The sequence below is a fragment of the Lissotriton vulgaris genome, chromosome 11 (genome assembly GCF_964263255.1).
Source record: "Lissotriton vulgaris chromosome 11, aLisVul1.2, whole genome shotgun sequence".
In the NCBI taxonomy this organism is placed as follows: domain Eukaryota; kingdom Metazoa; phylum Chordata; class Amphibia; order Caudata; family Salamandridae; genus Lissotriton; species Lissotriton vulgaris.
Window position 1 is genome coordinate 1,045,980,426 of NC_141699.1, and position 27,375 is coordinate 1,046,007,800.

Genomic DNA, 27,375 nt, shown 5'->3' on the forward strand with positions numbered 1-27,375 from the left:
TGGGCCACATGTTCAAACGCTATTTGCATTTGCAAAGTATCCAATTCACAAAATTAGGCCATTTGCGGTTGTAAAAAGGACTTTGATTTGTAGCAAAGATAATTTTTGATTCAACAGCAATTTTGGTTTGGAACTAAATACCGAATCAGTATTTGCAAGGAGCGTGTGTAGGGTGTTCATTTCAAATACTGATTCTGCATGGGATGTATAAATGTTTTGCGAGTGAAATCTGGTCAGAAATCATTAATATATTATTGAATACAATAAGGCAGTAGTAACCCTGAATACACAGAGGTAGTGGTAACCCACTCACAATGCGGATTAGGTCCCACAGGAACACTTTGGACCCCCCTTCCCCTTTGTGAATGTTGACAAAAACATTTTTTAGCATATGCAAACTGGTCAACTCTTTAAAATGTTTGTTAAACTTTTCAATTTTTTTAACACATTCTTTTTTTCTCTAAGTAAAATTGGATGCATTTGTAAAAAAAAAATCATTCATTTAATTAAAAGAAGTCACAGACATTGTGGTCTGCTAAACCCAGCAGGCCACCAAGGATAGTAATTTGTGCCCTACCTCATTAATACTCAGAGATGAAGTATTGAAGTACTTTCACCAGATACTGTTAACATTTGTTTTATCTGGTGTATGGTTTTTAAGCAGTTTGCAGTACTTTGAAATTCATATCACATTTTATTTTACATATTTTTTTGCAGCAAATGAGTACTCATACATTTTGCAATTTACACTTTAAGTAACTCATAAAATGCATGCTATGCATTAAAATGCATCAAAGGTCCTCAACACTATGAAAGAAGATAACAATACTTTGTTTGAACCAGTCTTATTTACACATGGAACAACAGAAGTAGATATTAAAATAGCTTTTTTAGATTAATTCCCATCCTAGTAGTAAACTATCATTGCTGTAAGTTCTCTTCTTCATCACACATGCCTTAATATGTGCTTCTCCTTTATGCTTTCCAGTGATATCTTTTCTAAAAATGTAAGCAATTTTCACATTTATGGATTGATTTTTTCAAGTACAATTGAAGGTTGTTCCATAACTTGAATTCTCCAATAACACCTGATACCCTGTACACTAAACCTCCTGTTTTCACCTAAATGTATAATCCCTGTGCGGAGATTACAAATTGCTTGCCTTTCTGAATACATTTTCCAAAATGTTGTCCACTTCTAATAAATATATTTAGGAATATTTAAATGTGTATTACTTAACAAGTATAAGAACATTTGAAGTATGTTGTTTAGCATTTTATGGATTGTTTCCCAGTTGTTCACCTTTTAACCTCACCATTTATTTCTCTACTGGCTAATTTGACTCATAAATGGCTTTATGTATATCACAACTACATTTTCTGATTTATTTAATCTTTAACTAGAACATTGAGTTTTTCATCACTTCCAAACCTCCTTCATTGCTATCTGTTTCAATCGATTTATCATTAATATTTGTTGTACAACATTACAACCATAAAACTCACAAAATTGTTGACTAAGTTTAAAACAGCTGGAAGCAAATGTGCAGGATTTTTAACTAAACAAGGCATTTTAGCAGTAGTATAAGAGAAATACAACCCACTATAGGTCTATTATGTTCATTATGGCTCAGAAAAAATTCAACTGCCTTTTTAAAAGGTAAGAGGGGCAAGGGGCATCTTTGTTTTGTTCCCCATTCAGAGTAAAACTCAAAACAGAGTGTACCTTTACACATTGCACTTACACTAGGAATCAATCTCCAAAGTGCATTTGTTTCATCATCCACTATGGATATTGCCATGCTATAAAACTGAAGGACGTCTCTGCATCTAGAATTAGATTAGATATCTAGACGTGTAAATACTATTCCAGACTTATCATCTTGTGGACACTTTTAATTGGTCTGTTAAAGCATCAGCTTCCACCCCTCACCATTTAAATTCTCATTCATCAGTATCCAGCATTTCCCTAATATGCTCATGGTGTACCCTTTTTTCAGTGTAGTCGATGACCATGTTAGTAATTTGCCCTAAACATACAATTATAAAACAGTATACTAGTTTGAACAAGTCAAACCCTCCAGGATTTCATGATTTGCCATAAAATTGCGAAGTTGGCACTTTTGTAAAAAGCCCAAGCTTTTTGCAAAAGTGCCCACAAAATTTGAGGGCGCTCGGCTTTGGAGTAAGGGAAAAACTGGATGTTATGTGCATCAGCCAAACTTGTGATTGTCAATCACTTCAAGTGCTAGAGATTTCAAGGGAGGCAGCGCTGGAAAGCGTAGGAGTCGGAAAGATAAGATTTAGTTTTACGTCTGCAGATGTTTTCGAACTATAAAAGCAGGATTTGAATAGTCAACACACCAGAGGCTCGTGACGAAAACAGTGGAAATAAAGGAAACTAGTGTAAAACTAAAACAGCAGAATACAGTAGTGAATCTTCAAGAAGTATGCTAATACCAGTACTTACTCAAATTGTTAAATAGCATTTGAAATTACACTATAGCTTCCTTTAAACAAGAAAATCAAATGAAAATGAAATAAAATAATTGTTTTTCAAAATACTTAAAGACGTGTGAAATCACAGAATATTTAGGGGCATATTATCAAGGGGTTTATCTCTGCTTTTTTGGCTTTAAAAGCCAAGAAAGCGGAGATAAAATTATCTCCCTATTACCTAGCTGTCGCTAACACCAGTTAGCGACAGCTAGTAGGAGATAGCGACCATCTTGGGCCCCGCTTTGCATGTCAGTGATATTTATCACTAATGACATGCAAAGTGGGCGTGCCAAGATGTTAGCGACTGGAAACAGTCTCTAACATCGCTATCTCCTATTACCAACTTTTGGAGATATTCGCGCTAAGCGCGAATATCTCCAAAAGCTAACACCTGGCCCTGAGCAGTTCTTAGCCATGTTATCCAATGGTAGGTGGATAACATGGCTAAGAGCATTAGCTCGGTAATACATGAATATCGCGGACTTTTCAGCGATATTCATGCATTGCGGCCGATTTTTATCGCATTTGCGATAAACCTTGGTAATACCAAGGTTTATCTGCGATAAAAATCGCCGCAGGTCGGCGATACATTTTTGTCTCTAACCAAGCAATAGCGATAATTATCGCTATTGCTTGGTAATTTGCCCCTTAGTTCTGTTGACAGTAATCAAAGATGCCCACTTGCATTTCTTGCATTAAAGGTGTTGTCTTGCTATTCAATTTCCTTTCTAATACAAACAGGGGCATTTTTAACAAGGGGTGATGGAGCGCAGCATTAGCCTCCTTGGCTTAACGTCGCACACCGCCACTTCTGAAACGCAGGGCTGCATCGTATTTACAAGAATACGGTGCAGCCTTGCGTTTCCCCCACGCTGGCGCTAATTTATCTGCCTAGTGCCAACGCAGGCACCCTTGCACCATAGTGCAAGGGTGCCTGCGTTTAGGGGAATCATGGTTCATGTGCAGAAAGGTGTCCCTTCCTGCACATAAACAATCTTAAATGGTGTTTTGAAACTTCTATGTGTGCTGCTTAATGCAGCATACATAGAAGTTGCAAAACATCATTCTTTTTAATGATTGATTCCTGCACATAAACAATCAATGGCATTTTGCTGTTTCTATGTGTGCTGCACAATGCAGCACACATTGAAACATCAAAAACAAGGAGAAATTAAACATTTCTCTTCGTTGCCCCAGGTTAAGACCAGGTTTTCCATGGTCTTAATTTTTGGTGCTGCCTTATATTTACGCCACTCTTGTAAATATTGAGCAGCATCAAAATCAATGGCTGTTGGGGTGGAACTCCCACCACAACACCCATTGCCCGCTCCTTTCACACTAAGTATAGTGGGAAAGAGTGCCTTTTTCAAAGGGCAGCATTAAGCCACATTTGGGGCCAGATGTAGGAGCCCTAATACCGGTCGAAAACGGCCGATTTCGGCCGTTTCTGACCGGTATTAGGGTTTTCAGATGTAGGGGGCAGAGAAATACAGAATCGGTATATTTACCGATTCGGTAAAATTACCGAACCGATTCTGTAATTACAAATGTAGGTGGCACAGTTTACAGTGCCACAGGCCCTTAAGAGTCGGTATTTTACCACACAATCCTATTGTGTGGTAAAATACCGAATTCAGGTGTGCATGCACATCTGTGCATGCACACCTGTGCAATGTGACACACAGACATGCCCTTAGGGCATGTATGTGTGCCACATTGCACACAAGCCTGTACTTGGGGTGCTAGAGGGTGTCAAAGTGACACCCCCTGCACCCTTGCAGGATTCGGCTTCAAAGCCCATAGGAATCAATGGGAAATACCGATTCTGTATTTACAGAATCGGTAAATACCAAATTTTACAGATTCAGTAATTCAGATTTTAAACCTAAATCTGCCCCCTTCCCATTTACAGACTCTTAAATACCGAATCGGTAAAATTCGGTATTTAAGAGTCTGTAAATTGGAATTACCTACATCTAGCCCTAAGTGGCTTAACGCCACCCTGTGAATAAGGCAAAGCTCCTATCCACAGCACAACATCGAGAAAAGTGACTTTGTGCTGGCGATAGGGTCTTGGAAATATGCCCATTAGAGAGCTCTAACCTAGAATGGAAAAAGTCCTGCATCACTTGCCTAAGCATATATGGAATGCTCCATGAGAGAAAATGCCCATCCAGTGTTAATGTTTCAGTATGACAAGAATTCTCAAAACATACAAGAGAGACTACAAACTTGTAGCACCTTAGATAACTTCTTTTTTTCTGCAGTTTTATAGATCATGGCTTTTCTTTTACTAATGTTTTTTTCTCGTTTGTTCAGTTGCATTTAACTGAAGTGAACTAAGTCTATTATGCCATCATGCATTTTCCCCAGGGCCAGCTGTGGGCATGTGTGAGCTGGGCTTGGCCGTCAATGTTCAGAGAGGCATAAAGAGCTGTCTGCATTAGCATAGATGCCAGCAGAGCTAATTCAGGTGGGATACTCATCATTTTTTAAGCAAGAAATGGCTTTAATATAACTATCTCTCGAGTGAAATTGGCTGTGCTTGAATAGAAGTCAATTGGAAAAATACATTCTCCTGATTTGTTTCTCACAATCTCCTACTTTTCTGTTCTAAAATGATGGCATGATTGTATTAGGGTCATGCAAAAGCAACTTCCCTGTCACTTGGCTCCAGTCAGACCCTCCAGGATTTCACCATTTGCAATAGAATCACGGAATCTGCACTTTTCTCAAAAAGCCTGCTGTTCCAAATGGGGGGCTATAGTTAGCAGTGGCTTGCACCCTGTTCAGGTAGGGGCCCTGATTCTAGTCAGGGTAAGGGTGCTTGGCACGAGCAGTCAGGCTTATCTCAGATGCAATGTGTAAAGCATTTCTTCATATACACACAGTACTACAAACTGACACCACACCAGTTTAGAAAAATAACCAATATTTATCTGAAAAAAACAAGGCCAAAACGACAAAAATCCAAAATATACAAGTAAAGATATCACTATAAAAAGGTTGAAAATAGTTCAGTCCATAGGAAACTTTGGATGTATACCTTTTAATTACACAGTACCTGAGATGAGTCAAAATTAAAGATGAAAACAGGCGCAGGGGAGTGGAGGCGCTGAAAAAGCAAAGTGATGTGTCCTTTCCTTACTTACTCCCAGCAGAGGTGATGCGCTGGTTCCTTACTGCAGCCCAGGGGAGGCGATGCACCCGGTTCCTGACTGTCAGGAGAGGTGACGCATCAGTTCTTTAATGTGAGGGGAGGTGATGCGCTGGTTTCCAGACACGCTGCCTTGGTTTCTTATTGCTGGGCAACCTTGATGCAGAACTTGTTGCACAAGTGCGACGCATTGAAAATCCAGACACGCTGGGTCGATGTAGTGGTGGCAGTCCTTTTCAAGGGAGGCAGCGCTGGAATACTTAGGAGTCGGAAAGGTAAGATCAAATTTTATACCTGCTGCTGTTTTAAAGCTATAAACACAGGATTCGAATAGTCAGCATACCAGGTTTGTGACGAAAACAGTGGAAATAAACGAAACTGGCGTAAAACAGAAATAAAGGATAGTGAGATAGCAACAATTCATAAATAAAAACAGTGCCTTGGCATAGCAATCACTGTGAGAAACCCTTTTATGAGGTTAATATTTTATTAAAACATTGGTTGTTCTTGTTTGACTACCCTTGAAGCTAGTTCAGAGCCCTTTTCAGGCTGTGACAACAAGAACTGCTTAATTTTACACAGTATGCACTGGTGACACAAAAATAACTAGGGGTGCAGCCCAAGTACTACCTGAGCAATTCCAGGTAGGCACAAAAGGTGCCCACGTTTTGGGGGAGTGCCAGAGCAACAGCAGCAGGTCACCTAGGTTACCCAAGCAAAGATTTTCCTAGACCCAAGCATGACATAGCCCACGTCTGGGCCTACCACTGGATTCAAGATAGCCTGGCTGATGAGGATTATGAATCCGAAACCGGTCCCAGGATGCTTGTTTCCGGTCCAGGGAAGACATGGCTTGGCAGTTCGGGCTGGACTGTTCCCATGAGGCACAGGGTCAGACTGATTTGCTTATGGCCATGTCTGAACTGGGGTGGTGGAGTGAGCTAAAGAATGGTGATGGATTAAACCCAGATCAGTTGACTGGGGGTGACTGTTTGATTGGCTCAAACGCTCTGTCCATCATCCCCTTTGGTAACGATTTGTTCGCCCTAAGTTGGCAGGGTATGCCCAGACGTGGGTCCCTTGCTCACTCTACCACTGGATTCAAGATAGCCTGGCTGATGAGGATTATGAATCTGAAACCATTCCCAGGATGCTTGTTTCCGGTCCAGGGAAGACATGGCTTGGCAGTACGGGCTGGACAGTTCCCATGAGGCACAGGGTCAAGACTGATTTGCATATGGCCATGTCTGAACTGGGGTGGCTGAGTGAGCTAAAGAATGGTGATGGATTAAACTCAGATCAGTTGACTTGGGGTGAGTGTTTGATTTGCTCCAATGCTCCATCTATCATCCCCTTTGGTATTGAGCTATATGAAAGGGCAGGAATGTACTGTATTTAACATAATTCGTCACATTCCTGTGCTTTCCTTGCGCTGGCACACAATGTGCTGCCTAGTGCCAATGCAGGCAACCTTGCGCCGTGGCGAGGGATTCCTGCCTTGCATGCAGGATTGTTTTTGCACAGGAAGGGACATCTTCCTGCACAAAAACAGTCCTCTCAGGCATTTTCCTCTTTCTATGTGTGCTGCAGAATGCAGCACACATAGAAAGAAAAAGGAATGAGGAGAAATAACGATATTTCTCTTCTCTATGCCTCAGCTGAGGAGCTTTTTGGCATGTAAAATCACGGTAAATCTGGGAATGGTCCAAAATCCATTAGAGGATCACCTATGCTCCATCCATGGAACGCCACCCTGGGGCAGAGTAACGCAAGGCCGTGATTTGCACTGCATTACTCTAAATCTATCAAGCCATGCAGGGCCATGTAAGGTGGCCCTGCATAACTTGATAAATCTGACTTAGTAGTTGTGTCACTTTTGCACCACCTTGCGTGGCAAACACGCATGGTGCAACTCGTTGATAAATCTGCCCCGGAATGTATGTTAGCGACCTGCTTTCTTTTGCACTCTAATCCAGTCCGCAGTCCACAAACAAATTCAGATGTGACACCACTCAACCGCTGAAGGTTGCCTTCACCCTCCAGACAACCACAAATGCCAAAAATCCAAAACATAATTATTATTTTTTTCAACAACAAATTTTATTGGTTTTCAAGGTACAAAAATTGGCTAGGCCCGCGAGCATCAAACCAAGTATAGGTACAGTATACAATTGTAAGGCACCTAATAATGTTTCCCATCAGGTCTGCAGAACATCAGACCAACCCCCACCCCACACCCCCAAAACATAATTTGATGCAAAATTTCCATTAAAATTCTCTTTTCCATAAAAATGTGACATTTCTGCAGAGCCTGCCTGCATGAACATTTAGCCCTAGCCTTCTTTCCTATCCTAGATCTAATTGGAGAGAAGGTACCACAGACTCGTGTTCTCTTCCCTCATCGATCCTGCCTTTTGGCTGTCAGACAAACACCTTATCTCAGATATTTTGAATGTGTTGAGAGATAATGAGGATGACCTGTGGATATTGGCTTTCCTAGTTGGACCGGGCTAATTGCAGCTCGAGCAATTATTGCATTACACAGCAAACGAGGCTTCTCGATTGAATTTTGCTGCACTGCTGTAGCATATACATTGCTCCATCAGACCCCCATCACATGCCTAGCCTCCATACACCATCACTCCAATATTCAAGGTCGCCTGTTTTAATAGCACGGAAAACAAATACTTTCGTGCTAAATATCTCTGCTTTAAAACTGGTACCAATCCGACAGAGAATCCTTTTTGTGTTGTCTGCGCCTGATCCTGTTAATGATCTGTTCTTACAGTCTGCTAATGCGATTTCAACAGCAGCTGATTAAAGCTCTCCTATTAAGACAATTACAGCGGTGGGCGGCTCAAGAGAATGGATTAGGCGCAGACAAATTTCCAATGTCGGTCTCTGAAGTGCAAACTCCCTTTAAAGTAGCACTTAGCCAGTGCTTAATTTGCGACCAAAGAGTGCCACTGCCCTAAGCTCTGCTCACAGGATGGCGGCCGGTGCAATTAAACATGGGTGCTCCGAATACCAAGGACAGTAGTCTTTTATGCATTCCAGGCCCCTTTTTCGCGCTTTTGCAGGTTCCCACGTTCTGTTCTTTTTGTTTTTTTCTCTCTTCTAATCGAAAAATGGTGCTGGTGACACCCAAAAATGTTCCAGTGCCATTAACCGGCAACCACTGGGTCAAATTAAGCACTGGCTTAGAAAGGGTCACACGCTCATTTTTATAGAAAAATTTAAAATGTTTGCCTTTCCGCTACCAGATGACACATATCCTAAATACACCAGTTTAGAGGCATGCTTTCTTTTGCCATTTATTGAGATCCTGTAAGGATTAGGGGCCGTATCATAATGGTCTCTGTGGCTCAGGGCAGAGTCGAGCTCCTGTTTTTATGTGAGTGCTGTGTGTGAAGTGGATTCATTTAACCAGATATTTCTCTGAGTTACTGCATTATTTGAACAGCACAGCTCATAACAGAAAAGGACCGGTTCATAATGTGCGTCCTGGCTCATTACAGAGTCGAGGGCCTGTTTTTATGTGCCTGCAGTGTGTAAAGTGAATTCATTTAACCTGATATTTTGGGCTGTGCAGCTCAAAATTGACAGAGGCAAATCCTGCTCACTGTTTCTGAGCTGCATTGTTGAAAAATCAATCCCTAAATCGAAAAATATAATGAGAGATTAAAAGTATAGTGCAGAGCCAAGTGAAAAATGCCCAAAAAAGATAGGGCAGAATCGTCAAGAGTGGTAAAGTTACGAAAGAAAAATATGTTAGTGGGAGAAAAAGTCTGAAAGATGTAGAGAAACCGAGACAGAGCATCTTAAGAGATTGTGAATGAATAAAGGGAGGTTTGCAGCAGGAAGGATTTGTGTGATGCAAACAAAGAAAAGAGTCAGAGCTTGAAGATCCGGCACCAGACTTTGCTACGTGTAATGCCCTTTAAATCCTTACAAAAACTCGGGGCATCGAGTCTAGGATGTGACCCTCATACATCCCAAAATGTAGTATGAATACCACCACTAACATAAGCACAAAATTAACACTGCACCCGAGAAGCACAAGCAATCTATTTGTAAAGGCAATAGTGCATCATATTTCAAAAACAGAACAGAATATAAGTAGGTAGCTTCCCAAATGAAAACACCAGACGTTCATATTGATTGTAGAAAATGTTGTCCTCTTGATTTCAAACACTTCATTGCAACTTTGAGGGAACCGGATGACCGCATATATGCGGAGGGATCTACATATTCCCAAACCATTACATTGAAATGCTTGATCACATGGGCCCCTTGTCGATGCCTCTGGTGCATACAGATGCAATAGTAATGCCAGGAACACAATTCACCATATACTAAATTGTCTTTTCTGATCTACATTTCATATTTTAACTTTCAGAAAATCCTCAGCTGATACAGAATCCTTTGAGCCCTAAAGAAGTCCCATGTGTGACGAAACGCGTTGGCAAGCAATTCTGTCATGTATTTAAAAAAATAAAGTGTTTGGAATATAGAGGACAATATTTTCTACAATCAAAGAATAAGAAGGTCTGGTGTTTTCATTTGGGAAGCTACCTACTTATAATCTGTTGTGTTTTTGAAATATGATGCACTATTGCCTTTACATATAGCTTGTTTGTGCTTCTCGGGTGCAGGGTTAATTTTGTGCCCGGATTTGTGTGATGGCTAACTATTTAATTGGGCTGATTGAAAGATGAGATAACACGATTAGCTAAATAGGAAGACCTCGCAGATCTAATTTTTTGACAGTATGTTGTCAAAATATAGTTATAGGAGATCCGATTATTAAGAGAATCATCTTTGAGCAATATTCTCTCTGCCCTGGTGCACTGAATCTTGAGTTGTCTCAGCTCTTGAGTGTAATAGGGTATAGAGGGAAGTTGGTGGTAAGAGCTTACAGTTCCGAAAGGGAATTAAAGGATCAATAGTATTGGTAATCCTAGAGTTAAATTGGTTAACTGCTTCCTCAACAGAGGGATCGAATGATGGTTGATTTATTTAAAGTGCTGGTACTCAGAGTAGGGAGCCTGGCCGCTTGTGACCCAGCAGATGTTTCATGCCTTCTCTTGTAACTACTGGTTCTCTGTTCCTCAGAAGCATGTGCTGCTGTTTACTAGGTTCACTGGCAGTAGCTTCTTTCTTTACTGTGTTGAAGAGGTTTTGAGTTTAAATGTTGCACATATTCATTACTGAGGCCTTTGTATATATTGATCAATTTTCCAGCTCCTATGGTCATTTATGTAGTGCACCGGCTCCCAGCTAGGACCAGAATGACTTGCCACCCTGAACGCAGCCGACGCACCTGTTGGCTCCATCTCTAACTGCTTACCTTCAGGGTTTGACTAAGTCCTCGGAAGACTCTCCTCAGCGAGGACCAAAGAGTGCACAGTATATTTTTACCATTGTGCTATCCGTTAACTTAATTTTGAAGAGCATGTCCTTTTGACCAGAGATAAATTTGACCCCTGTCTGCTGATATTGATGGACATCTCAACTGCCTTCGACATTGTTGACCATTCCACCGTCATATGCACCTTGGAGTATAGAATGGGATTCACTTTCAGTTTAATTCTCTGACTCATCTTCTATCTTTCCACCAGACATCAGTTTGTTCCCATGACATCTCCAGCTCACAAAAGATCCCTATCACCGATGTAGTCCCCCAGGTTTTCACACTGTCTCCTGTCATCTTCAACCTTTATATAGAGCTGCTTGGTGACCTATCTACACATAAGAGCATCAAGATTTCCCAATTTAAATAATACTTAACTCTTCTTGAAAGTCACCTCAGCTATGGACATGTAACAACTCAAACACTGCCTGCGCATCATCCACGTGCTTGTCTGTGCCCATGTGCTACTGGACCATGCCCAGCAGCAGAAACCCTGATCCGCTCAGCCAACAGCTATACACTGCAGTGCATCTTCAATCGCTCGATCCTGGATGCCCCTCATCCTGCTGCTGCCACACTTAATATAAGGATACATGGGATGGCAGAAATGGTTGGTAGCAATGGATCACACTGAGCCTGTTTATTTAAATTTGTCTTTTTGAGGTCTTCTGTCTTTTTAGACAAAATATATATTATATATTATGTCCTGAAGCGGGTGGGGTGATCTAACTCAAATACCATCGGTAGTTCTGTGATGCTAAATGTACATGGTGCTAACAGTGTTTTTATGATCTTAGATTTAATACAACCTTGGCTAATATAAGTGCAATATTGTTTGCAGTGTGTAATTGAGATATGACTGTGGGATATGTAAAGATTTGATTATGTTTAAAAAATTAGAAAATGTTACATAAAACTGTGTTCAGTGATATGACAGTGGAGTGTATAGGTGAGTGTTGGTATTTTCTCTTAACATAAGTCATACATCATTAAATGGTGTAGATGGTGATAGTATGTGACACAAAATTGAGTCTTTTTTTCTCATTTGTAATTGACCCTGTCCTTTTTGGTTATAAGGGTATCTCTCCTATATGTGTGTAGGCCAGGCCACACACCACAGTCGGAGCTTTCACATACACCCAATGCAGGTTCTCCTGCAGCGCCATTCCCACCATCACACCCCTCTAGGAGCAACAATACCACCAACTCTTCAACCTACCAGCACCAAACGCACAAAATTGGCACCATAAAAGCACCTCGCATGCATGCTTCTCAACTGATGATCTCTCAGCATACAAGCCACCAAGATTTGGGATTTCCTCAGCAACTGTGCACCAGACATCCTGTTCCTCACGGAAACCTGACTCAAACTCATGTTGGTACCCAACATTGCCTTGGCTATACCAACGGGCTACAGGATTGCATAACAAGACTGCCTTCACACACCAGGGGGAGGACTCACCATCGTCCAGAAGGAAATCATCAATTGCTCTACATACAGGAGAACAGCATCTTCCTTCATGGAACACGTGCACTTCCACCTGCAAATCAGCAACAGCTTCACCCAAATGGAGAAAAATGTGCCTACCGATCACCAGGACTGCGGACCAACTTCATTAGCCTCATCACAGACTTCATCGCCCCCTTCACCATCAACTCCAGGGATTTCATGCTACTCAACAATCTGAACTTCCACCTAGAAGACAGAATGGACCTCCGCTCCTCAGCCTTCCTCAAAAACCTGGACAACATCTGACACGCTCAGCTCATCACAGACCCAACTCACATTGCAGAACTCACAGTGGACCTAATCTTCACCAGTATCAGCCACGACAGGGGAAAAATCTTAGAAGCAGACTGAATCAACGCCCTCAACATGGACCAACCCACCATTGCAAACCACCTAAACAAGGACATCAACAATGTTAACGAGTGGATCAAGAACTGTGCAGACTCCCTCTCACCAATCAAAACCGGCAGACAAAAATGAGGCAACAAATGTGCCAGCTTGTACACAGATGACCTCTGAGAATCCAAATGTCACTACAATCAGTTAGAAAGGAAACGGAGAACCAACCACAAGACCACTGCCAGATCCAGATATAAGGCCGTATTCAGACGTTACCTCCAGCAACTAAGAAATGCCAAGAAAGAGCGCTAATGGAATGCATCAAAGTGAACGCCAACAGCTGCAAGGAAATCGTCTACACTGTCAAAGATTTCACCACAACTGAAGCTCCATCAGCATCACCCCCTTCAAGGAACTCTGTGACAACTCTTCAAACATCTTCTACAGCAACATAGCAAACATCTACAGTAACTTCAAGCAAGAATCAAACCTCAGAGACTTCATCTCCAGACAACCCACCACCAACCAGGATGGACACTTGATCAAATGAAAATACTTACCAGAGAAAACCCAGCAGCAATCATGTAGATGGTCCACTCCAGGTCCCCAACAGATATTTTCCCCACCACATCTACAACATGAGAGGATCTCTGATCCGCATAACTTCATCTACATCATCAACACCTCCATCAGACACCTCCGTCAGATCTGCCACCTTCCCGGGAGACTGGAATCACCCTGCAGTCAGCGCCTTCCTCAAAAAATCATCAGCCAACCCAAACGAGCTGAGCAACTTTCGGCCCAGGTCACTGTGCCCATAACCAGCCAAAATGATTGAGAAGGCCAGCAACAAACAACTCACAAGCCACCCGCAATAACCCCCTTTTAGACAACTCACAATCAGGAATCAGATGCGACCATAGCACCAACACTGCAACATCATATTCACAGACAACGTACAAGCCATACTAGACCAAGGAGAGACTGCAGGCTCATTCTGCTAGACTTCTCTGCAGCTTTGACTCGATCTCTCTCCACACACTCATCAGGAGACTGCACAACATCGGAATCCAACGACCAGCCCGCAACTTGATTGGCGCCTTCCTCTCAGGAAGAACAGAGAGTTTCAGACTACCACCCTACACTTCAGAATCTGAGAATCTAATTTGCAGAGTCCCTCATGGCTAAACCCTCAGTGCCAGCCTGTTCAACATCTACATGATGCCACTCGCTAACATCCTCAAATCCCAAGGCATAAACATCATATCATTAGCCGGCAGCTCCAAGCTCATTATATCTCTGACAGACAAGGCAGTCACCACCACAACCAACTTCACCTACTGCATGATCAAGGTAGCAGAATGAATGAGAACCAACAGCCTGAAGCTCAGCTCCGGCAAGACGGTAGAGCTGGTTTTCGAAAACAAAAACTCAGCCAAGGACTCTACCTAGCGGCTGCCAGAGCTAGGACCAACACCAAAACCCACCAACCACACCAAAAAACCTGGTAATCATCTTGGATGATTAACTCAACATGACAGCACAAGTAAATGCAATTAGTTCCTCCTGCTTTCACATCCTACACATGCTACACAAAATCGTCAAATGGCTGTCCCGGAACACCAGATGCACCATTACACAAGCACTCATCACAAGCAGACTCGACTACAGCCAAGCACTATACTTCAGGATCTCCTACACTGACTCCAGAACATCAAGAAAGCAGCAACAAGACCCACCCTCAACCTTCCTAGTAGCATCCACATCTCACCACACCTCAGAGAGCTCCACAAATGCAGACAATTAAAACTCCTCACGCATGCATACAAAGCTATACATCACATCAGACTAGCATACCTGAACAACCGCATACACCTTCACCAGCTGACCAGACACCTGAGCTCAGCCTGTCTCTTACTCGCTCACACAGCCCCCATCTAAGAAAGTAGAACATAAAAATTGCTCATTTTCCTACATCGCACCCAAAACCTGGAACATACTCCTTCAACACATCAGCACTTCCTCCTCCTCACTTCTCAAATTCCGCAAGATGTTGAAGACCTGGCTCTGCGACAAACGTTAGGGGGCCCAGAGCCTATACACCATGCACCTGGATAGCCTCACTGGTGATTACACGCTGCACTAACCCACTTGACATACCATAGCATAACGTAACCCAATACAACATACCATAACATAGCACCTGAAAGTTCAGCACTGAAGTTCAACCAGAAAAAGAATTTGCTTTATTTGTCAATAGCAACAAACAAGAAACAGTACAAACATTGCTTAATGACATGAACATCAATGTTTACGAACCTTAACTTTCATCAAATGTCGAATATCTTGGATATACCTTGCCCTCAACGAAGACATTACAAAAACACAAAGACAATAAGATAACAGCACTCTCTTCTAAAGAAAATAAAGGTTTCCTTCAGAAAGTGATTACAGAAATGCTATTCAAGATCTTGAACAGTTGCATCTTGATGGTAATGCCCTGCTTCAAAACCTTGCAGAATCCACTCTAGCATCCACCCACCACACCACAACACTCAACTTCCTTAAGGGCATCATAAACAGTGCAGCATGTCTCATCCTGGGCTTCAAGAAATATGATCACATCACTACCTTCTGTTTAACTCAATCAACTACCCTTTTTGACCGGCATTTAAAACCAACTTTATCATTTACAAAGCTGTCACGACCAGCACGTCCACTTATCTTGCTGACAAGCTCACCTTCTCTGGTGTTTCCTGGCACTCCTGCAATCAGGGGACCAATAGACTGCAGAATAAAAAGCGTAAAAAAAAAAAGAAAACAGTATGCCATTTCCATCACTGGAACAAGATCTTCATATCCATCAGGACTGCCCCAAAACTGCTCCCCCTTGAAAGAACACTACCTAACAATGCGTTAAAAGTCCACAAACCAGAGGGCAGATTGACAAGCCCCTTGCGACACTATTACGCCGCCGTTGCGTCACTTTTGTGATGCAGCAGCGCCATAAACAATGCGCCACGTTGCGACTTATTTACAACGTGACACATCTAGGCAGATGCATCACGTTGTAAAGCCCTGCGCCACATGAACCTGCGTCAGGTTTCATGTGGCCGTTCTGTCGCAGGGTGGCCGTTCCCTCGCAGGAAAGCCCCATAAAACTGACTCAGTGAAATCTACAAGATTTCACTGAGTCAGTTTTACGACGCTGCTGCGTCAAATCCTTACGCCTGCTTGAAGCAGGCGTAGGAGTGACGCACCACGTTGAGTATGGGTGGCCCCTGTACATTGCAGGAGTGCGTCACGCTTGCGACGCGACTCCAGCAATGCACCGCCCGTACGCCACAAGATGCGTCACGCATCTTCCCTTCCTTGCACCATGGTGTAAATGCGGCGCATCTGTGGTGGCGCAAGGAGGGGATTGCATGACGCATCTGTTCTGGCGTATCCCTGCTGATTTGCAGAGATGCGCCAGAACTTGTAAATATGCCCCAGATATCTCTTCTATGAATCGATGGCTTTATGTTTGTCTTTCACCCTATACAGTGCTCCGTTGCCTTTTTCTAGAATCTCGCTATAAAAACCATATATATACTATACACCAGGGCTTTAAGTGGTAGCAAACAACTGGAGGGGGTCTCCTAAAGGGGTTTGGCCGATGTAAATAAGGGCATGACTTAGAAACCCCTAAACTGATAATCTGTAGTTAGCATAGTGTGCCCTCCAACTGGTATTTTGCTGCTTCTGTCATTACATCCAGATATATAATGCAACAAGTAACATTACACTTACAACAAGCCAGTACTATCTGCTTTGTCAGTGGTTGTTAGTTGCATAACATAAATAAGCAACAAACATGGCTTCTCAGTATAGCTTATAGAAAATGCTTCAGTTCTAAAATGGTGAAACTGTGAAAGAACTATACGGAGCCCCTTTGAAGTTACATCAAAGGCAGTAAAGATGTATTTATTTTTATCTTAAGGTGAGGGCAAAAATGGAGAGCACGGGAGGGACCCGTCTCGGCATTTGCTTTTTAGAACTGCCAGCCCTGAACACCGGCATGACCCGGCCCACTTAAAGCCCTGCCATAAATACATACATTAATAATGTCAAATATGTTCGATTTTTGCCCAATCAATGGGTAATCTAACATAACTGGCAACACTGTTTATGTGATTAAAAACTGTAGACATTCCCTGGAACATATGTTATTGTGCACTTCGATCACGAAAATACCTATTCTCCACAGTACTGGAATTTTTACATTTTTTTTAAACAAACATAGAAATAATACATCACCGGCAAATCTGCAACAAACTGGAAGCGCAACTACACTATTTTTTTATGCAGACTTTTAAAAACTGGTTGATAGCACAATACAAAACCATTCACTGGGATACCGGAGTAAGGGTATGGGGGATAGGAAGGGGACAGTCGTCACCATGACAACAGTAAGGATCGCGTATTTGCCGTAGTCTAGAGATGACACTTTCATTTTCTCTCAAGCACCCATAGCAGACAAATCATATAGATATATTGTCAGCCTACAGGAAGAGGCGATTACATTCATTCGGTCCTCGGTACCTTATAAAAATCATCGAGAGCGCTGACATTTTTTTACATTTGAGGAAGGAATATCTGTATAAAAGAAACTGCAAAATATTGGGAAGATCATAATATTCATAACAGAAACAGAGGCCCACCTTCAACAAAAACAGGATATTGTATTTCGCGATAGGATTCAGTCGGTTACAATAGGTTTCAATTGTCATGTGAATTTGCTGTACTTCTCAATTTAAAATGGAGTTCTGGCTAAATGGTTGTTCATATCAGCGTTCGTGGTATTTAGGAAGTATACGGGAGTGAGTGTGATAGCTACATTACTAGTCTTTTACTGCGCCTCCACTGAGAGGCCACTGGTTTGCTCCTATCACAGAGAGGTGTCATTTAGACAACCGGGGGCATATGTCCAACAGAAAGGAGAAGCGTGGCATTAAGTAAACATTGCTAACGCAACGCTTCTCCATTATGAAAATGCAGGGATGCGCCTTATTCACAAGAATGCGGTGCATCCCTGGCTGGCGCTGAGTTCAGCTGCCTAGCGCCAACGCAGGCACCGTTGCACCATAGCAAGGGTGTCTGCGTTGGGGAAAATGATTGTTTATGGGGCAATTTGCTGTTTCTAAGCGTGCTGCACAATGCAGCACATATTGAAACAGCAAAAACGAGGAGAAATAAAGCATTTCTCCTCGTTTCGCCTGTTTAAGACCAGGTTTTCCCTGGTCTTAATTTTGGCAAGGCCTCCTATTTAAGCCACCCTTGTAAATAGGGGGCAGCATAAAAATCAATGGGTGTTGCGGTGGAACGCCCACCACAACACCCATTCCCCTCCCCTTTCACGCTAAGTACAGTGTGAAAGGGTGCCTTATTTAAAAGGCAGCGTTTGAACTGCCTTGAAAATAAGGCGAAGTCCCTATCGCCAACACAACCTCATCAGTGATGTCATTTGAGATGTCATTAGTGATGTCACTGACCATGTCATGAATGATGTAATATGTGACATCATCAGCAGTGGATTGCGGGTGCGCGAAATATAGTTAGTACAACTAACTATATAGGAGCAATTTCAATGGTTTTGTATGAGTGAAATGTCCAGCTAACTCCAACACCCCTAAAACTTATAGTTTTTTGAGTGAATTTTAAAGGTTTTTTAAATGCTAATTCCTAACTATATAAGGCCTGAAACCTATGGTTTTTTCAGTGAATTTCAAAGGTTTTTTAAATGCTAATTCCTAAATATATAAGGCATGAAACCTATGGTTTTTTCAGTGAATATATTGAACTGTTGGTGAATGAGTGGATGTGTATTAGATGGTGGTATTACTGAATTGGTTGTTGTAACTTGTATGGGTATCTCCACTTTTTTGAAAATGTTAGTTACTATTTTTGAATATGTGTTTCAAGGGTTACTTTACAGTGAAAGGAGGTCTGTCACTCTGTCACAAGAATGGTGTCATCAGTGATGTCATGAGTGATGTCACTGACCATGTCATGAGTGATGTAATATGTGACGTCATCAGCAGTGCATTGCAGGCGCGCAAGTTATAGTGAGTCCAACTAACCATAACGTGGAATTTCAATGGTTTTATGTCAGTAAAATTTCCAGCTAACTAAAACTGGTGTGAAACCTATGTTTGTTTCAGTAAATTTATATATATATATATATATATATATATATATATATATATATATATATATATATATATATATATATATATATATATATATACTAGCGGCCCGTCCCGACGTTGTCCGGGTAAAAAAAGGCTAGGCAGCAATGGTTTTAGTATTGAAAATAACATTTACTTCAAAACTTCATGGTGCACCACTTTTCGTGTTTCATGAGAATCAGGAAGTAGAATAAATTGGTTGTCGGAATTCCCCGACCTCGATAGCGCGACATATAACTGTCCATGAGTGAAGCAGTCCTCTCGTAAGTCTATCCCAATGACTTTGTATGTCTGACCTTGTGATTTGTTAATGGTGGATGCAAAAGCAATGTTAATAGGGAATTGTAAGCGTTTGAATTGAAATGGTAGATCAGTAGGCGCGTCCCATTGCAGAGATTTGGTGGATGTAGGTTTTGTAATAACATGATAGGAACACCTACTTTCATTTGGAGTGTATGAGGGGGAAGCCCTGGTTAAGTGAGTGAAGGAATTCCTGGGGAGTTTGTCGGAAGTCACCAGCAAACACAAAAGTAACACCTCCAATTATGTTGTATGAATTTCTAATATCTTTGAGAGTTCTGTCAACTGCCTCAATATGTGAGCGGTGTGTCATTGTACATTCGTCCCACATGATAAGAGACACATTTTGAAGCAGTGTCCCCAAAGGTCAGTTTTTCCGAATAGAGCATATTGAATCCTTTTCAAAGGAAACTGTTAGAGGCAGTTCAAAGGTAGAATGTGCTGTTTTCCCAGCTGTTAGCAAAGTGGCAGCTATTCCAGATGAAGCAACAGCTAGAGCCAAATTCCCAGAAGATCGAACTTTGGCAAGTATGAGGTTGATTAGGTAAGTCTCTCCTGTGCCACCGGGGGCGTCTATGAACAATAGTTTGCCTTGCTTCTTTTCAACACTATCAACTATGGTGTTGTAGGCGAGTTGTTGATCGGGAACTAAGTTAGGCAAGTGTTGAGCAAGGTAGTTATTTAGCTCTGGAATATTGTGTGCAGTAGCGATATTGTGGTATCCAGTTAGGTTAGTTCGGACCGCTGGCGCCAGGCTGAAATCTTGTAAGGACTTCTCGCTTAATAGATACAGTGAGTCTTCAATTTCTATAAGTCCTTGGTTTATGATTTCATTGTTGATAGCAGCCCGTGCCGACGTTGTCCGGGTATGAATTGCTGCCGGCCAGTAGTATATTGTTTTGTAGGATTTCTTTTTGATAGCATTTCTTATCTGTGACAGGCCTGTGAAACGCTCCGATTCACAGTGCACTGCTGATGCACTTAAGAGTGCACGTTCAGTAGTGTGTGAACTCGAGTTTCCCTACTTTATTTTTCCTTGCAATATTATATAGCGCAAACTCGACAACATGGCATAAGCACAATTTACATTACAGAAGAACACATTCATTTGTGGTAGGCACAGGGAGACAAAGCGATTTGCCTGGAATCACAGGATGTTGAGCTGATGCCGAGATTCGAACGTAGCTCCCCAGCTCTAAAGTTCGCAATTCTAGAACTTGTGGCGGGATGTGTGTCTGAAAGTGTATGTTGGTGCTGGCCATCAATGAGAGAGACCTGTGCATTTTTCAAATGGGTGGTGAAAAAATATGAGTATGTTGCTGGAGATGTGGGCTGCCGTGCCACCAATGTACTTACCGGGGGAGGGTAAACACCGATTATTCCGCAACTTTCTTTCAACATACCATCACTCCGCATACTTACATTACGAAAGTACCATGACTCCGCAATGCCATTATAACGCATGGCATTACATTTTATATGCTTTTACTACGCATACATTTACAACGAAATTCGTTTTAAATGCATGAATGGTAAAAGCATGTTTTTTTAATGTTTGGATAAGGTAAGTATGGGTATAGGGGTATATGTTTTGGGGTACTGAGGTATATGTTTTGGGGTATTTGGGTATTTTAAGGGTTCAGATATAGTTTTGGGTTATGGGGTACAGGGGTAGTTTTAGGGTTTAGGGATAGGTATGGGTTTTGGGGTACAGGGGTATTTTTAGGGTTCAGGGCTAGGTTTGGGCTTTGGGGTATAGGGGTATTTTTACGGTTCAGTGGTAGGTTTGGGTTTTGGGGTACAGGGGTATTTTAAGGGTTCAGGGCTAGGTTTGGGTTTTGGGGTACAGGGGTATTTTTAGGGTTCAGGGCTAGGTTTGGGTTTTGGGGTACAGAGGTATTTTAAGGGTTCAGATATAGTTTTGGGTTTTGGGGTACAGGGGTATTTTTAGGGTTCAGGGGTAGGTTTGGGTTTTGGGGTACAGGGGTATTTTAAGGGTTCAGGGCTAGGTTTGGGTTTTGGGGTACAGGGGTATTTTTAGGGTTCAGGGCTAGGTTTGGGTTTTGGGGTACAGAGGTATTGTAGGGTTCAGAGGTAGGTTTGGGTTTTGGGGTACAGGGGTATTTTTAGTGTTCAGGGCTAGGTTTGGGTTTTGGGGTACAGGGGTATTTTTAGGGTTCAGGGCTAGGTTTGCGTTTTGGGGCACAGGGGTATTTTTAGGGTTCAGGGCTAGGTTTGTGTTTTGGGGTACAGGGGTATTTTAGGGTTCAGCGGTAGGTTTGGGTTTTGGGGTATAGGGGTATTTTTAGGGTTCAGGGGTAGGTTTGGGTTTTGGGGTACAGGGGTATTTTTAGGGTTCACGGATAGGTTTGGGTTTTGGGGTACAGGGTATTTTTAGGGTTCAGGGCTAGGTTTGGGTTTTGGGGTACAGAGGTATTTTAGGGTTCAGGGGTAGGTTTGGGTTTTGGGGTAGAGGGGTATTTTTAGGGTTCAGGGCTAGGTTTGGGGTTTGGGGTACAGGGGTAATTTTAGGGTTCAGGGATAGGTTTGGGTTTTGGGGTACAGGGGTATTTTAGGGGTTCAGGGCTAGGTTTGTGTGTTGGGGTACAGGGGTATTTTAGGGTTCAGCGGTAGGTTTGGGTTTTGGGGTACAGTGGTATTTTTAGGGTTCAGGGCTAGGTTTGGGTTTTGGGGTAGAGGGGTATTTTTAGGGTTCAGGGGTAGGTTTGGGTTTTGAGGTACAGGGGTATTTATAGGGTTCAGGGCTAGGTTTGGGTTTTGGGGTATAGGGGTATTTTTAGGGTTTAGGGATAGGTTTGGGTTTTGGGGTACAGGGTATATTTATAGGGTTAAGATGGGTTAGTGTTTAAGGGTGTTGGGGTATTTTAAGGAGTAAGGGTGGGTTATGATCATGGGGAGCAGGGGTATTTAAAGGGAGCAGGGTGGGATTAGCACACAATATGAGACATGGCATGAAGGGTGGAACGTACCACACGCCCCAGTGTTTGTCACGCCCCCAGCTCACGCCCACAGCACAACGCAGACACGCCCACAAGGGACTACTTTGCTGGCACGGTTCTTTTACCTTTTAAATGTATATGGTGGGCGTCTGTATAGCCTATGCCCTTCTGCTGCAACTGCCCTTTCCAACGCTGTATTGGGTGTTGTGATTGGTGCTTCAGCAGCTGAGATTACCCGCCTCAAAGGTTTGGGCTCTCTCTTTATATTATTAGTATGGATATATTCATATTATATATATATTTTTTTGTTAATTTATGTTGTTTTGGTGAGCGTTTTGGCTCTCTATGTCCTTTATGCTAAATGCTCGCTGCAGACGTCTGTTGTGACTTACAGATCGCGAGGTCCACTCAGTCCCACTCAGACTCGCACCCCTGCTAGTGAAGCAAACGGAGACTCATTAAAGTGGATATTTTTAATACTGGCTTTTACAGCATGCAAAACAGCCACAACTGTTGTATAAACCATTGTAGATTAAAGAAAGGTATTATTTCAGAGCTCTGCTTGCCATCATTCTCTTCACAGCAATTTCTCTTTCCCTGTGACTGGAAAACCTAATACATTGGCGTTTGGAGTCAGTTTGAATAATGCAGAGATAAACAAACAGATGCTTTGCACTTACTCCTAAAGAAAGTCCACCTCAAAAAGCTGAATAGTTTTTCCATGTATTGTTTATTGACAATAGCAACCAACTTACCCCCACAGCATAGTGTAACAAACACATTTATTTTCTATTACATTTCTCTTTGCGCAGTTTTTGTTGGAAAAAAAACAACTGCGCGCTATGGAAAAGCAAACGCCAGGTTTTAGTCATTTTTCCACATTAGGTTTGGCAAGCCGGCACAATTTCAGCTCCAGTTCATGTTCCCCGAATGTTATATTGATTTTTTTAGTCTTAAGACACAGGTATGATGAGCCTAACTGACGCTTAATAAATCTAAACAACTCAAGGTAGGCCTGAAGGGAAAATACAAGAAATAAAACCATGTTTCAAGCTGTTTCCTAAACTACAAAAGGGAAATGGGACGCAAAGGTAAAATGTGTTTTCAAACCTAAAAGGTGTGGCGTTGGCTGTCAGCCTTTATTTTTTTTTCAATGATTGTTTTATATTTCTCATGGTTTTTGTAAAATATTATTGGGTGGATGACCCAGCAGCTTATTGGGAAGCTGCTGGGTTATCCACAATATAAAAATGAAACCCAGCTTAAAACAAAAATATTTTTTTGATCTCAAGAAGCACAAAATATGATGATAGTCCGGGGCACTGAAGGGAACTACATTGTGTGGGGATGTGCTCATTGTGAAAGAACTCACTCACATTGAAGTTGGCCAATGGTTGAAATGAGCAGACCCATTGCTTCATGTCATATGTTTTAGTGAGTGGAGGAAAAATTTGAATGATACAGCAACAGACCAATGGTCGAACTTAGGGGCCCATTAGGATGGTGGGCGGATTGCCCCCGCCCAGCCTGGCGAGGCAATCTGTCCACCATCCGTACCTTAATTCCCCCCCGCCATATTAGGATGGAGGGGGAACCGCGCCGGACAGAAAGGCCGTCCGCCACTTTTCCGCCCCGGTCGCCTTGCGGCCGGGGCGGAAAAGAATTAATATGGTGGCAGTGTGTATTAGACACCGCCAGCCATATTATGATGGGCTTTAAACAATGCCTTTCTGTGGCGGCAATGCGGCCACGGAAAGGCATGCGATCTTCACTCTGGGAGCCCCCCCGGGGGCCCCCAGGGTGATGGAGAATTGGGGGGTGCAGACGGGGGTACCTGTGGTATCCCCTAGCATTTGCATACAAGAAGCAGCACGCACCGCGCGGTGCCTGCCGCTTCGTGTATACAAATGCATACATGCATTTTTAACATTGTGGCGGGCGGTGCAGAGAGCACCGCGCGCCACAATGTTAAAAATGAGGGATGCGCCTGCCACTGTGGCGGGCACATCCTAATGCAACCATCGGCGGGCGGTCCGTTTTTCCGAAGGAATGGCGGGCGGACAAAGTCCGCCCATCATCCTAATGGGGGCCATGGTTGGCTGAATGTTTTAACAACAAGGGGTGGTGATGGACAGAGTCTCTGAATGAAGCAGAATACTTTCACCCAGTCAAGAGATCAGGGCTAGATCCAACACCGTTTTTTAGCTCACTGCACCATCCCAGCTCAGAACCTGGCTATATGCAAATTAGTCTGTTCCTGTCCCAGTGCATGATGGGAACAGGGCAAACCAAACTACCAAGCCAATTCTTACACTGGGAAGGAAACACGCTTCCGGGGACCGGTTTCTGGCATTTCAGCCGTCGTCGGCCCGGCTTGCTTGAATCCTGATGGTGCAATGAGCAAGGGACTCACATCTGAGTATACCCTTCCATCACCACCCCCTTTTCTGAATGGTTGGCTGAAAGCCCCACCAAATAAGTGTATTAAATAAATTCAATTTTAGGAAAATCAAAGGTGTTGGCTAACACCAGACCTAAAGATGGTAGCAAAATACACAACCTTGTTACAGCAACAAAAGAGCGTTGATCACTTTTTGAACAGTACATGCAAGTGGAATTTGAAGGAAGAAAAGAATGATTGATTGGGTTAAGAGTTTTGCTATTCTTACTGCCACTAGGAGTAGACTATGAAATCAGAGGTTTGGAAGTACAAGGTCGTATCACATTATCACTAAAAGTGTTAATGTAAGAGTGTTTTGTGTTGAAACGTCTCTTAAATAGTTGAAGAACAGAAGCAGAGGCATTTTACTTCATTAAATAGTTCTGAATGGTTGCTTGTCACTGTAACTTTAAAATAATGTGCTACTTTTGGATTGAAAAGTAGCACCGTTCGTTGAGACCTCTAGAATGTAGAGCACAACAGAACACAACACAGTAATATAACACAAAGCAAAATAAAAACATAAAAAACTGTAGTTGCACATCACAATACTAAAATGTCATAATCCAGCACAAAAGTACAACTGTACAAAAAAGTCACAACACATCACCACCACAACAAAATGCAACATATAAAATAAAAACACATTTTCTGGTCACATAACACCATCCCTGCAAATCTGTCTTCATAATACAATGGCAAAATGTCTTTTCCACCAAGCACTACCTTACCACCAAGGACATGCGATAGTGTCAGTCAAAAATGTTTTCTGACCTGGCAGCAGTAACAGTGGTAAATGCCTTAAATTGGACACTCTTCAGAACTGGCAGCCAGAGGAAAAAATATAAAGTTGCAGAGATCTGGTTCTATTTTTTTAGACCTGCCAGCAATATTTCAGCAAGATTTGGTAAAAGTTGGCGATGGACTGCAGTTTCCTCCCGTCCCATGGTCCTTCCTACAGTGTATTGACACATTGTCTACATTCATTTAGAGACAGGTTTCAATCAAGTGGCGGGATGCATCTGAAGAACATTTGATGGTGAAGACAGGAGCTGGAGACAGAGGTAACCTATGGATGAAGGTATAGGTTCTTATTGAGTTGTAGGCTCAGTTGATGCAGTGTTTTTGCAGAGAAAGGAAGATTCCCATGGTCAAGCACCTATTAATGGACACCCAGAGGGGCATCTGTCAGCTAAATTTCGGATTTTAATGGTTTGAGTTTTAAAAATGTGGCTAACAATTCTCTCCCCACCCACCTCCGCCTTACACAGAACCACCTCTCCTACAGAAAGCAACTAAAAACTTGTATATTTGATAAGTAAAATACCCCCCCTCCCTCAAGCGCCTTGAAACCCTCTGGGTGAGTAGTGCGCTATACAAATGTCTGAACTTGAACTTGAACTTGAACATCCCTCATCTTCTCAGTGCTAGGGGAGGTCACGAGGGTAGTTGTCTGACTTACAGTCAGGGAAGTATTTACCTTGCTATTCAGAGAGGCAAGCGCTGCATGTCTTCTATAGACATACTAAAAAAAATCCCCTCAGTACACAGAAGAATATCAGAGGCTACATATGGATATTAAATAGCAATGGAGAAAATATCACACCCTAGGGAATACTTCACTTTATCCTATATTAAAGAGAATCCAACAGGGACAAGGCTGCCAGCGGGGGTTCCTCCATGAGAACATGTAGTGAGCAGGCTAGGGCTCTCTCACAACAATCAATGTCATTCAGTCTTTTAACAAGGAGATGGTTTTTGAAGTTTTCAAAGTCTGCCACCAGATCAAGGGAAATCAGGAATGCCAGTCTAGGTGCAGGTTGTCCAAGACAGAGAGAACAATCATTACTTCTGGTTGATCTCAACTGCAGTTGTGTAGGGTTGAGCAAGCCAAAGCCTTGCTCCTTTACAAAGCTTTGGAGTATTATTAAAGAACAATGAACTATGAGAAGTTCACCCACTTCAATGTCTTTATTTGTGATCTTGTTTAAAGTTGAACTTACGTCATGTTTTCTGGTGTGGATATTTCACAGATGTGCGGGTCATGAATATTACTTATTCTGCCTTTAGTCAAATATTTTATTTACTTTTGTCAATATTGGCATTATTTATGGGATACAAATTTATTCTGTGTGCTATATAAAATTGTTCCTCCTTGCGTTATGTAATACACTCAAAGACATTTTCAATTTGTGCTACATAGTTACAATAATGGCAATCTCACCTCCCTTATGGCAAATCAGTGGCGCCTGGTGCACTATGAATGTGTTGGGGTGTAAAGAACTGAGGGGCGATCTATAAAACGTTCCCCTTGCTGCGCAGCATGAAAGTGAAAGGTAGAATAATGCACCATATTTACCATTATATGACACATTCCTGCTTTTTCCTTGCGCTGGTGCCAACACAGAAGGTGCAAGGGTGCCTGCATTGTAAGCAGGATTGTTTTTGTGCAGGAAGGGACACAAAAACAATCCTCTGAGGCAGAATGCAGCACACATAGAAAGAGGAAAATACGAGGAGAAATAAA